The sequence below is a fragment of the Triticum aestivum genome, chromosome 2D (assembly GCF_018294505.1).
Source record: "Triticum aestivum cultivar Chinese Spring chromosome 2D, IWGSC CS RefSeq v2.1, whole genome shotgun sequence".
Taxonomy (NCBI): Eukaryota; Viridiplantae; Streptophyta; class Magnoliopsida; order Poales; family Poaceae; genus Triticum; species Triticum aestivum.
Genome location: NC_057799.1, coordinates 362,612,383 through 362,622,621, shown reverse-complemented (window position 1 = coordinate 362,622,621; position 10,239 = coordinate 362,612,383).

Here is a 10,239-nt window from a genome sequence, read left to right as displayed (position 1 = left end):
CTTGAGTTTATTTACAAAGGCAACATAGAACTACATGAGTGCCCTGTTAAATTTTGGAATTATTCCGGCTTCGTTTGGCCTTATTTACACATTAATTGAGTTTTTGGTCATTTAATGTGCATAATTCAAATTTGAACTACAAGCACATGCTCCCGTGCACCAAAGTTGGTTGAAAAATCACATTTGTGTCCTCGGGTGAATTTCTACTCCCTCCTTCCATCTATATAGGTCCTAATGCGTTTTTCGAGGCTAACTTTGACCAAACGTTAGAGCAATAATATATGACATGCAACTTACACAAAGCATACCTTCAAATTTGTATGTCAAAGGAGCTTCCAATAATATAATTTTCATAGTATACATCTCATGTGCTATTAATCTTGTCAATAGTCAAAGGCTGTCTTGAAAAACACATTAGGCCCTATATAGATGGAAGGAAGGAGTAGGTCCCATGCAAAAAATGAGAGTAAAATTCAAACATCTGGGCATCGTGGCTCGGTCGAGAACATTGAGAAACTTGGTTTTAAAATCATGAAACTTGGCATGGTGTCATGTCATGGTAGTACCATGCCGTGGTAAAAAAAATTGGCCGAATAGGAACAAATTTTGGTATAAGCTTCTTGCAAATCGGAGCTTCTCTCAAGAAGGCTCGTGGTTCTGGGAGGGAACGTGTCACCTTTGTGTGCATAACTCAAATTTGAAATACAAGCACATGTTCCAGTGCACCAAAGTTGGTTGAAAAAACACATGTGTGTCCTCGGGTAAATTCTAGGTTCCATGCAAGAAATGGGAATGAAATTCAAAATTCTGGGCGTCGTGGCTGGGTTGGAAACATTGAGAAACTTAGTTTTTTAATTCCTGTAAATCCAAAACACGCATGAAAATAATGAAACTTGGCTTGGTGCCATGACATGGCACCAACATGCTGTGGTAAATTTGCAGTCCGATTTGCGAAGGCGCACACATTAACAATCAACAAAGTCATTTTGGAACAAGTGCTGTCACGTTACAATCGGAAACACAAGTATTATTGAAACCGTGGACGTTCTACTTACTAGTACCATTTACGTGCCGCCACGCGTCCCCATTTTTTATTAGCTAGGAGGCGCCGTGCAGGGTAGCTATTTGAGTACGAGAGGCGTGCAATCAGACCCCTGCGCGTGCTTATCGGGAGGAGAGCCCTTTGACCTCCATCTGCCGTCCACCTCTCTCCCAAGGTCTCCATTAATGGCGCCCGAGCCTCTGTTTAAGGGCGTGGCTATGTCTCACTCGGCTGAGATTTAAGAGAGAAAAAGAAAATCTGAAAGCATGGATCTTGATGTAAGATCCGACGGACCTATATAGCATCTACTGCGACTTATAGCAAGACTGATGAATATATAAGGACGATTAATTTCTTTTTGATCAAAGAAGGGCTTGCCCCTTCCGATTTTCATTACTGAAAACCACCACAATTCACAAGAAGTTCAGCACAACTCATTGAGAAACCACAATTCAAGGGGCGGAGGCACAAGGGGCAGTGGAGCACGGTGAGGTCCATCGAGACCTTAGAGAGCTCCATCGTCGGGTCCTGTTCGGTCTGCATGATCTCGCCCTCCTCGTGCACAACCATCTCTCGACTTGGGCCGGGGTATTACAAAGCTTTACCGTCACATATTTTATACTACTTCAAGGTGCATTAAATCAACACATGCAAGTATCAAAAGGAGAGTCACGGCATGCATGCATGCGTTGTAATTAATGCATCAGTAAACGCAAATTATTGAAATATATCGAGTGCAGTGCTTTGATGTGTCGCGTCAACTCGTACATCAACGAGAAGTTTGATTATCCTCTCCCTCGCGGACTTAACTGCACCTGCCTTTGGCTGTATGACAGGTTGGCCACACACCTGTCGGGCCCACCTGTCATACACGCAAAGGCAGGAGCGTCCCTCCCTCGCCCATGAGCGTGGTGGCTGGCAAGACTAGGAGAAGCTTTCGCTACACGCTCTCCCTCCCGGACGCGGTGGACATGCAGCAGTTCAATCGGTGTCAGATGGCCAGAAGCGTACTGTAGTACTCCTCCAGTGCAGTAGTACTCCATCATTGTTCGACTTCCCGAAGAGGCGAAGAGCCAAGCGCAGCCCGGACGCTCGTGTGGCAGTTTCATGTGTAGAGTAGTCTAGGTTAGCGTGTACCGTGCCTGTAAGCTTAAAATCGTTGGGGTCGGCTCCATGCTATGTGGCCGTCTCGAAGTTTTTAAAAAAAATAAAATAGTCTTCTGGCCCTACCTGACACCATGGTGATTGTAGTTTGCACGCTCATCTGGTCAAGACAGGAATATATATTTTAATTTGTTTTTTTCGAAAATGGGGGACTCCCCGGCCTCTGCATCAGAACGATGCATACGGCCACATATATTTTAATTTGTGGTGGGTAAATGTTAGAGGTTGCAGCAAATATATTGTACACTGCGGGTCTTTCAGCCAAGTTTAGAGGCAAGCATGTGGGGCCAGTGCTATGATGTGTCGCGTCAACTCGTACAACGAGGAGAAGCTTGATTTTACTACACGCCTTCTCCCTCACCTATGCGTGCGGTTGCTCGCAAACGAGGATACCTTTTGCTTAGTAGTACTTCTACAACAAGCTATCCGTCCCACTCGCGGTGGAGGGACATGCAGCAGTGGATTCAACACTGTAGAAGCAGTAGTAGTAACATCATTGTTCGTCTTCTCGAAGAGGCGAACAGCCAAGCGCAAACCGAATGTTGCAGTTGCGAACATTGGAGCACGCATATAGCCAGGCTCTTGCATGAGACAAAATTGCTATGTGAGCCCACTATTGTACTAGTACGTACAACTACTTGCTAGTATAGCCCTGTCAACCAGAAAGGAGTATTTGCCCTTCTAGAGATTTCAACAAGTGACTAGACTACACCGAGACGGAGTACATAAGGAGCAAACTGAGTGAACCTGCACCGTAAATAAATACGTACTAGTTCTATCGTTTTCCTCTCCGAGGTGCACAATATTGAGTATACTGACTAGTCTCTTTTTGACACGCATTTACGTTTTTTTACACAGTACAGACGCAAGCGCTCATATACACGCGCATACACTCACCCCTATGAATGCACACACGCACGGCACTATCATCTTGAAATTTACGAAGTCACCATAGGCACCTCGTCGTCGACAATGTAGGAAAATTATGAGGGGGTCTCTCCAACAGTGTTCCTTGGCTCGCACCTAGCATCACGGTGGTCGAACTTGGAGTCATTCATCTGGTACACGTGGCATCTCAGATCTGGACACAAGGTGACGCGACCTCTCACTTCCTCCGCCATTTGAAGCGGTGTGCCCGTGGAGGGCTAGCATACTCCAATATTAGGTTGGCTCTATGTGATGTGGCAACTTCATATACTAACCGGATGCTGGCTATACTCCCTCTGTAAATAAATACATGGTGTATTGTTTTATTCCTATCGGCGAGGTAACTTAATGTCTTTTTGCTACTTAATAGGATTACATGCAATGAACGAACCACTGCATTTGATGTTTGGTAGTCTCAAGTCATTGAAAGCATGCACGGGCATGGAGGGGGACGCAGCTTCGTTGACTTACTGCACCTGGCCTTGGGCGTATGACACGTGGGTCCAACGGGTGGCTGGCCAACCTGTCATACAGCCAAAGGCAGGTGCAGTAGAGGGGCAAGGAGTAGATGGCCAACACGCATGTGAAATCAACGCAGTCTGCACTTCTCATATAAAGGCTCCCGCCAGTCCAATCTATGAAATCCTGCGCACTTACGCACCTAAGGGCAAGAGTGATCACTCCAATCGCAAGATCAGTTGACTAGAAGCTAGACCCATGGAGGCGATGAGCGCGAGCATCAGCCGGCTGTGCCAGATGGTCCACGACGCCGGCCTGCATCCTGGCACCGAGGAATGTCTCCAGGTCGTGCTTGAGGCCGCCAGGGCGAGGGGCCGCTTGGACGACAGCTTCGTCTCCTTGTTCGACGAGGTCCTCGTCGGCCTCCTCGACAAGTTCACCGTCGTCAAGAAGCTCACGGATGACCTTGACGTATGCCTCCAGCCCACGCGCCCAGGCTCTGCGATGCCTGCCACCCTCAACAGCCTCTATGGTGACAACCTCTTCGATGCACTGGTGGCCCTGCGACTGCCCGCCGTCGCGCCGGAGAATGTCCACCTCGAGGTCGCGCTCGCCGCGAAGCGCCTGGCGCAGCAAGACACCATCGACATAATCACCCACGTCTACGCGCAAATCGTCCACAAGGACTACTACATGCAAGAGGAGGACGACAGGACGCTGGCCTTCTTGGACCGCAGGGCAACCTTGGACGACATTGTTTAGAAGCACGTTGAGCTTGCCGCCAACGCCGTTGCTCCTCACACGTCGGTTGGTGACCCGGTGCACTAGGGCGTCAGGATGTCGTTGATGGATCCGTATGTATCTTTATCTTTCCGTCAAATCATGAACCGTGCATACTTATGTGCATCATCAACAACGAGATTCCTTATGTGCATCATCAACTAGTAATTATCTTACCTTTCGCATCAACTTCATAATTTTCGCATCAACTTCATAATTTTCCTACGTACTCCATGCATGAACCGTGGTTTAGGGTTGATAAACTTTGAGGTGTGCTGTAGGGGCTTGCCGGTTTCACTGACAAACTCAATGGCATATGTTTCTCCTGTTTTCATCGCCTTGGATTTGCCACGCTTTGTCGTACTCGATCCGGCCGAGGGCTAAAAAAAGAAAGAGAGTCGCGCGCGTTAATGCATATGTATTCACATTTCAGTAAGTTTGTATCACGAGAGGCTCAATGTATATATATACCTCGCCGGAGGTGGTTGCTACTTGCAATTCGAGATCGTCGTTTGTTGACGGTTGACCTCCGTCGACAATGTCCGTTCCTTCACCTTCTTGATTATCGCCTTCTTGATCACCGTCAAGGTTCAGAAAAGAAGAGACTACATCCTCTTCTTGCTCATATTCTGAGCACGGCACATAAGGAATCTCGTTGTTGATGATGCCCATTAAATAACGTACCTTTCGCATCAACTTCATAATTTTCCTACGTACTCCATGCATGAACCGTGCCAGAACCAAACTTCTCATTACTCTAGGGAAAATCGTTATTTCTATCTATCGGTCGCACCATGGAGCAGAACCAAATTTTACAAGTTACAAGTTCAAAAGGAAAAGCCTGCCGTGTTCGCGTCGCACCCCCACACGGTTTGTCCGGCATGCCGCTCAAGGGGGAATGCGTGTTGTGTTGCATTTTCACTTACAAGTGGGACCGTAGTTGAGCAAACCGACTATCGGCAAACCCCCACCCCGCCCACCGCGCGATGGCTGAGAAAACAGGAGGGAGAAGAGATGGCTGTAGCTAGCATGGACTCCAAGAAAATTGGTGTCGGATGGGACTCGTGTGGGTGGCGTGTGCAGTACTGCTAGACATGAATGCTAGTTATGGCCCATGCCACCCCACTATATCGAGGTGCTAGTTACTCCACTATATCGAGTACGTAGAACAAATTTCCTGGAGTCCGTGCTCGGCCCTCCTCTATCTCTCTTCTTCGCCAGCCAGCAGACGCGCGGAGCCCATCGTCTGTTTGCTCATATGCGGTCCCACATGTCAGTGAAAACGCAAGAGGACTCACTGAACCTGCACATCTTTCACCTCGACGTGCTAGTGATGAAAAACAAATCCAATAAAGATCTTCGGTGGCCGCTTTTGGAGTTACTCAAGAGTAGTAAGATTCTATTTACAGTTTAACCCAAGATGCACATCACGTGGCTTCACCTACCACTCTATTTTCTTGCATGACACGACCTGGATGCTGGATGTCCCACGTGTCGGCAAAAGGAGGAAGAACTCGACCAAATCTTCGGTTGTGCTCTCGGATTAGACTAGTTGTGCTAACTTAAAATTTTATTGTGTAGAATGGATGCAAGTTTTGGTATTGGGAAGAAGAGTACAATGATATATTGATAGAGCACAATTTAGTAGATGTTCTAGCACTTTTAGCTAGCATAGAGGCTAGAGATGAGACTAGTGCACTTGTTGATAGAATAGAGGCTAGACACGTCTACTTCTTTACACTCGAAGAAGAAAGAAGCACGCAAGATCAAGCCTCCGCAGATCAACAATGAATGCATCGAGAAGGCACTAATCCAACTTACAGGAGCAGTTATGGAAGTTGGATATCTTCTAAAATGTATTCTTGTGGTTCTTGTTTTCTTTGGTCTTGCTTTTCTAGTCAAAATTTTGGTGATGTATTTCCATGTACCAAAAAATCAATGATTAAAAAAAGATATGTGTTTGCAAAGAAAAATGTACGCGGCCGGGATGCGGTCGCGCGTTCGGCGCACGACCACCGCATCCGAGAAATGGCCCAGACACGACCCCATTGCCCTACCCAAACGGACAGAATCCGGGCAAAACAGAGGTCCGTTTGGGGTCGTGCGTTGGAGTTGGCCTTACAAGTGGGACCGCAGTTGAGGAAACCGACTATCGGCAAACCCCCACCTCGCCCGCCACGCGATGGCTGAGTTAGAGAAACGACTAGGTTGAAGAGATTGCTATAGCACGGACTCCAAGAAATATGGTGTCAGATGGAAGTCGTGCTGGTGGTGTGTGCCGTACTCCTGTACGTGAATGCTTGTTCTGGCCCATGCCACCCTACTACTGCTAGTACTACTTATAGTAGTAGTATCGAGGATTCGAGGTGCTGGTTACGTACAGCGAACACATTAACATATGGCCCACCTCACACTGTGGCCAAATTTCCTGGAGTCTGTGCTAGGTTAAAAAGTGTTCTTTGTGAGGATGGGTGGCTTGTCTCAAGTTTAAAAATTGTTGTATTACGTACGTAGACGTAGAGATAGTGCAGCATGTGAAGCTAGTACAAATAGTGTACTATTGTTGATTGGCCTCATCCGATAACCTGTTGCAATGCACGTACAATTATGTATTCAGAAAATATTTTTTTGCCTCGTCGCAGCACCCACTCAGAGAAGTGACTCGATAGCCATTCATAAATTTAGTAAGTTTATCACAAGCATATCATTTTATTACATAGAACAGGTCATCAACCCATAACAACAACGAGGATAGATTATAAATACTGAAGTTTTCATCACACAACAAATAACAAGCAATGAAATGAACTTCAACTCAACCAATCCTCGGCGTTGGAAACGCTTGCTTTGAACCACAAGTGATTCTCTGGGAAGGGCCAGCTATTGTAAATCTCGAGGCCAACGCAGGACTGATCATCTAGGCTGAAGTGGCCTACTATATCACGACCAGGGTAGGTAACCACCGAAATGTCCGACGTATAGATACAGTTGCTTCTCATAAATGGTAGTAACATTGTGTCAACAGCAGCTGGATCGGCTTTCACCATCATTGGATAGTTTTGTCCAAGGAAGAGCGAGTTTACTCCAAGAGTACTAATAAATAACTTTGATGTGTCCCGTCAACTCGCAGAACGACGGGAAGCTTGCTTACTACTCCTTCTCCCTCGCCAACGCGTGTGCGGTGGCTCACAGCACGAGGAGAAACTTTTGCTTACAAGCGGTGGACGTGCAACAGTTCATTTGGTGTCAGATTGCCAGAAGTACTACTGTAGTACCATCATTACTATTCGACTTCCAAAAGAGGAGAAGAGCGAAGCGCAAGGTCACCTACTAACCTAGTACAGTACTACTATAGCCAGAGCTGGTCCACCTTTTTAGAGCATGGTTAATAAATATAGGTGGCTCTTGCAGCGGCACATCATTTAGAGCAAGTACTCTCTTCGTATGAACAAAGGAAGTGAAACAAAAGTTGGAGTGGATGCTAGATTGCCAATTAAAAGATGATTACATAGGAAAAAAAATCCTATAGCATTCTATCCTATGAATCAAACGACCAATGTAGGAAAATTATGAGGGGGGTCTCTCCAACAGTGTTCCTGGGCTCGCACCTAACATCACGGTGGTCGAACTTGGAGTCATGCATCTGGTACACGTGGCATCTCAGATCTGGACACAAGGTGACGCGACCTCTCACTTCCTCCGCCATTTGAAGCGGTGCGCCGGTGGAGGGCTAGCATACTCCAATATTAGGTTGGCTCTATGTGATGTGGCAACTTCATATACTAACCGGATGCTGCCTATACTACTACGGTACTCACACTCCAAGAAGTGACCCGAAAACCATTCATAAATTGAGTGTATGACATGCATTCGCAACTGAAATGTACCATTCATTAAATACAACAAGTCATCAACACACAACGACAACGAGGATACATGTTGGATTATAGATTATTTCCAACAAAACATTCTAGCAAATACTAAAGTTTTCATCACACAACAAATAACAAGCAATGAAATGAACTTCAACTCAACCAATCCTCAGCGTTGGAAACGCTTGCTTTGAACCATAGGTGCTCTGGGAAGGGCCAGCTATTGTCAATATCGAGAGCAACGCAGGACTGATCATCTAGGCCGAAGCGGCATATATCAGGACCAGGGTAGGGAACCACCGAAATGTCCGAGGTATAGATACACGTGCTTCTCATAAATGGTAGTAACATTGTGTCAACAGTAGCTGGATCGCCTTTCACCATCATTGGATAGTTTGGTCCAACGAAGAGCGAGTTTGTTCCAAGACTATCAATACTGAACCAGGGAGAAGGTGTTTGCGCTAGCACACTAGTATCCGTCCTGAATACCATGCAACGGGTGTTGGAATAGGTCAGGAGAGGGCGACCATTGGAGACAACACCTGCTTCCTCAGTAGTAACAGTCTGAGTGCACTGTATACAGACAAGAAGAGGTGATCCATCGGAATTAGTTGCCAAGCGCCACTGAGTATATAAGTTCTGCTCCTCCTCATGCTCGTGATCATCACCATCGTCATCTCCCCCTTGCTTATAATTTTTTTCAAGTATAGGTGGTGGAATGTTCACAGGACCTTGGAAACACAAGAAGAAGGTTAATTAGTAATGTGAAACTTGCTAACCCGCATGCATGTGGATGAAACAATTATAATTACGGTGGAAGACAAACGTACCGAAACTACGAGGATCCCATGCAAAAACAGTGCCACGAGTGGTGGCAAAAAACACAAGATCCTCGTATTCAATTGCATCACAGTACACATCCGTGTATAGAAACTGATTTTTGAGCAATACCATCCAGTCGAACCACGAAGGACGGCAACAAGCTTGTCAAAGATAGCAACAACTTGATAGTTCTTGTAATTCCAAGAGCGGTTGGGAACTCGACAAATTGCTATCTTCAGTAGACGACAGTCACCATGATCGTATTTGAACGTACGTAGATCATCTGTGCTCAACCTCAGGGCACTCGAAGATTTTTGGAAGTGGAATCCGCTGACGAGTGTACACATTCACAAGTTCCCACTCGCAATTGTACCCAATATAAACAACCCAATCTCCATTTGTGCCAGCCCAGGACTTACCCTTAAGCGATGGCATCTTGACATCACACGTATCATTATCAAGCGGCATCAACTTGCACAAGGCGAGGCCTCCGTCATCCGCGCCCATGCGAACAGGCTTATAGCGAAGAAGATAAGGGAGATCAAACCGCTCCTGGACCCTTGGGTTCCTTGTAATGATGTTATTAGTTGAGTCGAGAATGGGCTTGAACGAACCTGCCATGCTAGCCGAGGTGATGATGTCGCACCGATCAATGAGTTCCCCCACCACGTCATCTTTCAGATCGGGGCAAGAATAACGGGGTCGTTTTCGGCTTGTTCCCTCCATGGAGAAGACGATCGAACAATGGCAGAAGGAAGGGTGAAGGCAAATGGAGGAGGGAGGAAGAGCGTGCGACAACAGTTCCAAATCGAGAGGGAAAGGCGAAGAGTCGGTGGACGGTTGCCAGTTTGCCACGGTACACGAAGAGGCGGCCCGGCCTACACGTCCTTTCGGAAATTGTACAAAAGGACTCGTCGTCGTCTCACTGACATGTTGGAACGGGACCACATGTCAACGAAACATCGTGTGTAATTTCTCGTGCAAAATGTGATCTGGCCGCGTTGGCCCGAGGTGCCGCATTATTTCTCGACTTTATTTTTTTAATGGCGTGCCGTTCAGTTTTGAAGCACGACTAACTGGTACTGTTTGCAGAGAAAATATAAACTACTCTACCACTACTCCACCTCTAGTACTAGTAGTATAAAAAAGATATATAGGCTGGAGCTTCAGAGC